Raw genomic sequence first — 8,328 nt, forward strand, 5'->3', positions numbered from 1 at the left:
GCACAGGGATGGACAAGGATGCACGGGGATGCTGTGCAGTGTGTGGCAGCTGCCTGAAGATGGCAAGCCAGCACTGCAGTTTATAATACATGCAAATAACCCTGCTGGAGGAAGAAGGGGGCTCCCTACAAATAAGAGGGCTATATTTCCTTGGCAGCCCATGTAATGCCAGAGCAGAATTTAAATTGCGGTGTTTATCAAACAAGTCTGAGCCTTTTTTTCTTTCCTCTTCTTTGTTAAATGCTGCCCATCTTGCAGAATTTTGAGCAGTACTCCTGGTACTGCATCAGTCCTCCAGCCCAAATGCAAAGTCTGAGGAAGAAATTGCAATGCATCCTTTGGCACCAGGGAGCCATAGAGCTGGTGTGTGCATGCAATAATTTATCCTAAGCCTTCTAGTGGCATTTTATGTCTTTTTGCTGTAGTGCTATTACAGCTTTGATTACTCCATTTTTATGTTTGTCAGCACAGCATATGGGCAAGATAATTTGTATTCAAAGTATTAAACTGGTAATGTAAATTATTAAAGACCCAATTCATAAACGCATTACACACCATATGCAGATTCCTTCCCCTTAACTCTCCCCTTCTCCTCCTCCCCATTTTGCAGACCTGGCTTCACACAGCTGGGGCAGGAGCAGGACCACTGCCATCTCCCACCCCTCGGGCACCAGGTTCATCAGGTGAAGTGGGTGTCAGGTGAAGACCCAGCCTCTTCCTTTTCCTGCTGCCCCTGCAGGACTCATTCATCCCCAGGCACCTGTTACCCATCAGCTCCTCTCATTTTGGCACCTCCAAAGACAAGAGAAGAAGCTGTTTCCCATTTTTACCCCAACCTGTTTGCAGCAGAGTACCCTCTGAAGTACATACATCTCCCAGTGCAGCCATTGCAAGGAGGAGTTGGAGTGGGCATGGGAGGAGAAGACAACCACAGTGGCAGTCCCATCTCATGCCCATCTCCAGTTCCACACATGCAGGACAATGGTAGCTTGGCTCTGGTTTTGTGGCAGGGGCTGCTGCACCTGTGGCAAGCACCCAGCCTCATGGGCAACAGGTCACCTCTGCCCATGCCTGGCCCCAACAGGATTCCAGCAGCCACTCTGAAGGGCTGGGGGCAGTGAAACCCACCAATCCTGCATGGAAATTGGGCTGTTCAGCTGTAACCCCTCCGATAACAGGCATCTCCTTTCAATAGCTGTTTACCAGACCATACACAGCGCCATTGTGTTGAGCAGATGCCGTCTTCTGTTTTTCTCATTACCAAGATTTACTGTCTTATAAGCTTATTATTGACCGAGGCTTTAGGCTTCCTTCAGGGCTGAGGCCGAGGGGAATGCAAACTCCCAGCACTCGTTTGCAGGAGCATCCCCCACTGAACCCGGGGAACTGACACGGGGCTCGGGGCTGCCTCCCCCAAACCTGGACTCCACCTCACAGCAAAGGCTTTGAGAGCCCAGAAGAGTATCAGGGAGCTGCAGGGTGTCCTGTCCCTGCCCTGGGGGCTCCCAAAGCCCCTGGGCAGCCCCCTTAGGCTCTGCCCCTGGTATGGAGCAGTTTAAACGCTTTGTGCTGCCAGCGCATCTGAAAAGTTACATTAAAGTGGAGGAAGAATCGGGACTGTGGTGCTTAACTGCTTTTAGCCTGTATAAAATCAGGCAGGTCTCCTAACTTAGAGCCCCTGCTCGCCCCCCTCCCCCCCACCTCCCCCCCTCCAGCACACAAAAATCCTTTCTGGCCCTGCTTTTCAGGCAAAATACATGCCTCCTCCCACCCTGGGACAAAAAGAAGTATTTTGAATCCAGCTTTCCAGAGGTTTGGCTTCCAGGGTGCCCATGGGTGACCACAGCAGTGTTGTTCCACTTCTCCAGACTTCTATTTCCCCTACCAAAAGGTGCTGCTGGCACAGACGAAGAGGCAGGATCCCTGGCACACTGGCCCTAGCAAAGGAGCTGGTTTACCTGTGTGCCCACACTCCACTCAGTGCCAAGAAATCGCCCTCAGCAGCAGCCCCCTAAGCTTCTACCCAGAGAAAACATACAACAACGTTTCAACCCACGTAGGACACAGAAGTACACAAAAAGTAAAAACGCTGCCATCGCCTACTGGGACTCAGCTCTGCTCCCCCAAACAAAACGAAACAAAACAAAAAGCAGTTTTGCCAGAAAAAGACAAGAAAACAAGGCAGCACAGCAGGAGCCACTGGCCATTGGTGCTGTACCCAGAGCCCCATGGTCAGATTAGTGTGTGCCTAGCTGACGGGTAAAGCAAGAACATCCCCCACAAATTCCGAATTTTGCAGGTCCTTCACGCAACCTGGCCACATATTGCTGAGTCAGCACTTTCCGCGACGCTGCCGCACGGCTGCATCGGGCTCGCTCCTCAGCCCTGCTTTGATTCCCTGGGACACCGTGTCCAGCAGCGACGGCTTTGCCAGAAACGGAGTAGGGTGGGAATTACACTGCTCCCCCGAACGAGGAACCTCCCAGCTCCCCAGGACCCTCCCGGCTGGCTCAGGGCGATGCCTCCCACCTGCAGCGGGCGGAACGCTGCTCCAGCAGCAGCGGGGCTCCAGCTGTGGCCAGCCACGTCTGGGTACCTTACAGCTGTGGCCAAAACTGAAGCTGCCAAGGCAGGGTGTCCAGGAAAAGGATGGAAGCATGAGCAAAGTGCTGGAGATGGAGGAGCAGAAAGGCAGCGCATAGGGAGAGGCTGGGAAAGAAATTACTTGTTGGGAAAAAACAAACCAAACCACTATTCAGCTGTTTCTGTTCACAACATATTTGTAATTCCTTCTCCAACACCGTGTCTTCGAAAAAGCAGAAGGATTTTTCAACTCCTATTTCATCATCAAAGGAAAGGACCCTGCTCCACCCCACTCTGAGGACCGAGCCACGAACCTCGTGCCTGCAGGGATGAGGGTGAGGGGCTGGGAGCTGACGGAGGGGTGGGGCGAGTGGAGCCGGCCCTGGGCAGACAGTGCTCCAGAGCAGATGCTGCTGGTGGCAGAAGCAGCCCTGCACTGTAACAATGGGCTCAACTTCGGGAGAACTGGGCTCTGCATATGGGAAGGGCTCAGAAGCCCCGAGCTGGGTTTTCTCCCCCTCTCCCATGCATTTGCTTTTCTGTTGGGCTCTGCAGAGCTGCCCCTGACCAGAATCACCGGGGGCACTGTGCAAGCAGGGGCCTGAGCATCTGCTGTGTATCACCAGCCATGGGGATGCGTGAGGTTTCCCCCCAAAACTTCGGAGCAGCAGGCAGAGGTGGGGCACACAAACAGTGCCATCAGACCAGAGCGTGTCCCTCCAGCGTCAGAGGGGGAGCTTGAATGCACAGAGCTCTGCTGGGGAGGGTGGGGTCCTCCGCAAATAACAACAGTAATTGTTATTTTGGAATATATCCACAGAGAGCCACCGTGATCCCAGCGTGCTGTTCGTTTTCGGCGCCTATAACCCACATTATGAAGACACAACCCACCCCAGCAGACGAGCTAAACAGCAGGCTTCCAGATGTCCACCCGCTCGTCCATCTCAGACTCCTAATCCCCTACTTTGTCTGAGCTCTAGCTCATTTCTGATGCATTCAGATTATCCAGCGAGCATAACTGCTAGTGAACATCTGAATATTTCCCCATCCATCTCACATTTCACCTTGGAGGAGAAGCACTCCACAGAGCCCAGGCCCTTCTTTATCAAGCCAATTAGTGCAGCACAAAAGCACTGAATAGGACCAGGCAAAGCTCAATGGCCTGTAAAATCCCCAATATTTCGAGATGGGCTGAGGCCAAATATGACTGTTTTTTTAAAAAAAGGGGAAAGCCTAGGGTGAGTAAACCAGAGTGCTGGCCTTTCCAACCACGTTAAAAAGAAAAGCCAGCAAATCCGTCCAACATACAAGGCAGTTCATGGATCATAAAGAAAAGTTTACAAACAGAGCGGCTATAATTCCTTCTATAACATTGGAGGACCCAAGTTTGCAAGGAACAAAAGGAAATGATTAACAGGGGAAATATGCATGGTACAAAAAGACTTTTTAGTCCAAAAAGGGATGTCCATATTTAGAAACACTTGATTCCTGTTGTCAGGGCCCTGCTTTTCCTGAATGTGTTTCTCTCCCGTGAAAGAAAGAAGTCACAAAGGGAGTTTGTGCGCAGCCATGTCACATGCACACAGGGCACCGCTGATTCTTCTCCAGGATTAAGAGAAAAATGCAAAGGATTCCAGAGCAAGCAAATAAAAAAATAAAAATAATCATGTCCATATTTAGGAGAAGGCTTCTAGCAAACCAACAGCTCCTCCAGCAGGATCCCCTCTCCCACCATGGGCACCCTATGCCCTTGTCAGGGTGAGCTGCCCAAGCACCATGGCAAGAGGGTGGCTCTTGCTCCCCTGGGGCTGTGGGGCTGCAGGCAATCCTGCTCCAGATCACAGGGATCTGCAGCTCTGCTCTGGGAGAGGCTCTCGCTACAGGACTCTGCCACCTGCCCTGGCGCAGCCCCACCGACCAAGCACTGCCTGGAGGGGGGTAAGTGGAAAAGAGACCCTACCAGAGCACCTCCACTGGGCAGGAACCTCTTGTTTGGCAGGACGAGAATGCATACGAAAGTGGTTCCCACCTAGATGTTCACCAACACCTTACCTTCCCCCACAGCAGCCTATTCCTGTCCCTGCCACGAGAAGTGTGCCCAGCACAGCCCTACGTGTTTCACTGGCAATAACCACCTCCGTGAGAGACCCGAGCACAAACAGCAGCAAACATTTCTGAGACCACCCCTTCCCTTTCATCCACAGCCGCTGCCGAACCTCATCGCACAGGGCCGGCTGTGAAATACAACACCATATGGTCCCCGGCACGCGGAGAGACCCTGTGGGCTGGATGCCGTCTGCTCAGGACCTGGAGACCCGCATCCCTCAGCTGCCTCCTAGCTCCTGTTTCCCACCTCCAGCACAACTGTTCGGCCCCACATGGGCTGGCTGGGAGAGCACGCTCCCAGTCACCAGCAGCTCCTGTATCCCCATAACCTCCACCCTCACCCTGATGCTGCTGTGAGCACAAAAATCTCAGGGGAATAGCACCAGTGAGTGTCTGAGCTGGCACAGAGCAACAGCCCATGAGAGCTGAAGGTCTTCCCTAAAGCACCCAACTACTGGGAAAACACAGTCCAGGCTGCTCCCAAAACTTAAGTGCAAATCACAGCACCTCAAGCAAGCCTTTGGGTCAGGTGTGCCGACCACAGCTGCTGTGCTGGACTGAGAGAGAGCGAGAGGGAACAGGAGGAGAGGGTGGGGCATTCACAGTTTCTCATGGGCAGCCAGTGCCTCACCGCTTCTTCCTAACTTCTAATCTAAATCTACTCTCTTTAGTTTAAAACCATTTCTTCCTTGTCCTATCACTACCTGCCCATGTAAAATGTCCCTCTCCCTCTATTCCATAAGCCCCCTTCAGGTCTGGGTAATGGAAAAGTCAAAGGGCTGAGCTTTACGTTCTCCCCAAGCAGAGCACTAAAAGGGGACAGGCACATCTGTCTCCTCTCAGCAGAGATGCATAGGGAAGAGTAGAAAACAAACAAGGCCAAATCCTTCTCTGTTCAAAACCACTGACAGCATTTTTCAAGTCACCCTCAAGGTTCAAAATACCTGGTCTAGTGGATTTTTTCAGACAGCTCTGGTGGGAATCACCCACAAATGGAACACGAGTAACAGTGAGTAATTAGTCTAACACTAACCTCATCTAGTGGAAGGTGCCCCTACCTGTGGCAGGGGGGTTTGAATGAGATGATCTTTATGCTCCCTTCCTACCCAAACAATTCAAAGATTCTGTGATTCTATTTGGTCAGGTTTTATTCCACTTTCAGACAACTCCTTTGAAGAAAGGGCTCTCTTTAAAAAGAGTTTTACTGACATTTTGATCTTTGAGCTTGGTTTCAAAAACCTCCCAGCAACTTGCAAAACTTAAGTTATTATATGAAGCAACAAAATAAAGCAATGGAAGACCCAGCATGTTTCCTTCTGCTCTCCCTGCTACTGGGGAGAAATCTTGGCCAGGACCTACAGGTAGTAATGCCTTACAAAACTGCAGAAGCTAAGCCCAGGGAAGATCCCCCATCTGAGCTCTAAAGCTAAAGAGAACAAAACTCAACCAACATCTTTTGCAAGAAAACTGGAAACCAAATTGACCCTGCTTACACATTTCTCAAGCTTCTTGTACAGGACCATGTATTACTGCTGGCACAGCCAGGTAACACACAGTAAAAGAGCAATCACACAGTCATTAGCAGCAGACAAGAGGCATTTGTCTCAAGCAATCCCTCAAACCACTTCATCCTGCTAGAATTCTAAAAATTCACAAAGAAGCAGTTAAAAACACTTACAAGCTATAAGCTCTTACAACAACAAAGCCAGGCCATGTTCAATTAATATTTTTAAAAAGAGCATTTTTCTGACTTGAAATACCTGACGGAGTTTTACAAGTGGAAGGGCTGGGAAGAAAAAGCAACTCTATCACTCACAGCATCCTACCTGCCCCTCTCCTCACACAGGTTTGGCTACAGTGGTGTGTGACACTCATGCAGAGAGGCTGCTCTGGCTCGCTGGGTGTCCCACGGGGAGCACTGAGCCGGATGAGGTGGCAGGTATGGAGGCAGAGCAGCAGCACTCTCACTCACAGGCTCAAAAGTCAACCACAAGCACCATCAAAACACCCAGCCCCACATCAAGGCTGGGTCCCCTGCTGTGGTTTGCCTGGCTGCTGAGTTACCCAGAGACATGAAGTCAATTGTGTCGGGACAGTTACAGGACACGCATCTCTTTACCACGGTTAATGCATTTTCATCTCAGCAAGACAAATGTTTGCTTTTGTGCATCCCAGCCTCTGAAGGTCTCAGCCCCACCACAGCTCCAGTTTGCTGCTCCACACAACATTCAGGCTCCCCACTCCTGGGGAGGCCACCTGCCACCCCTACTCTAGCTTAACATAAAGCCCTGGCTTAGCCACTTCACAGGTGTTTCTGTGAGGCCATGCCACATCCAGGAACAAGAGGAGGAGTTACCACCCAGGATACAGAGCTGCCAGCTCCACTATGGCTGTGCTGCTTCCTCCTGCCTAATTTAGGGATCCAGGTGCAGGAGGGCACTCAGGGAAGAGCTCTTAGCAGCAGACAACTCCAATCAAGAGCATTAGCACAGGCTAGGAGACGTCCCCCCCACTCACATACTGCTTTAGCATGTACAGATCAGACCTACTGGAAAGATGAAATGTTTCCAGAGTGCTTTGAACACAGGTTACCAAATGCTGTCCAAGCAGGGGCAGGCACACACCAGACCCCAGCCTGCCAAAAGGGGATGAAGACACCTTGTAGGGCACGAAAGCCCCTGTCAGGCATGCTGGTTATTCAGCCCCTTCCCCACGGCAAGCTGACACATTTAGAGAGCAACTGCTTGGTAACAGGGTCCCCAGCACACTTTGTTTGCAGCCCTGCTGTGATTTGCAATTCAGCTTATTGCATTAAAATGTGGTGCAGCCCTAGCAGAAAGAAATAAACATGCCACTTGTCACAGTTCCTCCCGTTATCTTTTAGAGGAAAGCAAGCTTGGGTGAACATTCCTAGAGGGGAGTCTGGGGCTTGTCAGAAAGCACGGCCAGAAACGCAGCATCCTGCTCTCACCCCACTGGAAACATCCCATCTCCTCGTCCAAGCTCCCCAAAGCCTGCAGCAGAAGAGGGCTTGCTTGGGAGATGTTCCTCTGCTTGTGGAACAACAGTCTGAGTGAGCAGAGGGAAAACAAAAACTCAAGGTGGCTGCCAGAATTGTGCTGGAGACTGGAAATAAAAAGCCATTCACCTGCCACCACTGAGCCAGAACCAACAGCAGCCCTTGCACCTTGCTGCTGCTCCTGCAGGGTTTATTAGGAGTGAGTAAAACTACCTAAAAATCAGCTGTTCAAAGGGAGAAGGTATGAGAGGTGCTTTGACTGTGCTTGTATCCTCAGTCCCAGCCCCAAAGCAGACTCTCCCTGTCCTATGGACCTCCATTAGAGCTGCAGCACTTTGCTGCTAATTGATTTAATATGCATTTGTACTAGGATTTTAAATTAATTTTATTATAGAAAAATTAACATGCTCCTTCCCCACAGCTGTGTTAGGTTCCTGACACAGCAGTAGGAAACAATCCTGCAACATAGTTTTCCTTGTGACTGCTAGTGAGGAGTAACCCCCCCCATACCCACGGTGGGACTCTCCTGATGCAGCCCCTTCCCCCCAGTCTAAGTGCTCAGATTTGGCTCACACCAAACATTTACCATATCCCAACTGAATTTTGGAATATATAGGCTA

The sequence above is a fragment of the Corvus brachyrhynchos genome, unplaced genomic scaffold, assembly GCF_000691975.1.
Source record: "Corvus brachyrhynchos isolate BGI_N302 unplaced genomic scaffold, ASM69197v1 scaffold346, whole genome shotgun sequence".
NCBI classification, from domain to species: Eukaryota; Metazoa; Chordata; class Aves; order Passeriformes; family Corvidae; genus Corvus; species Corvus brachyrhynchos.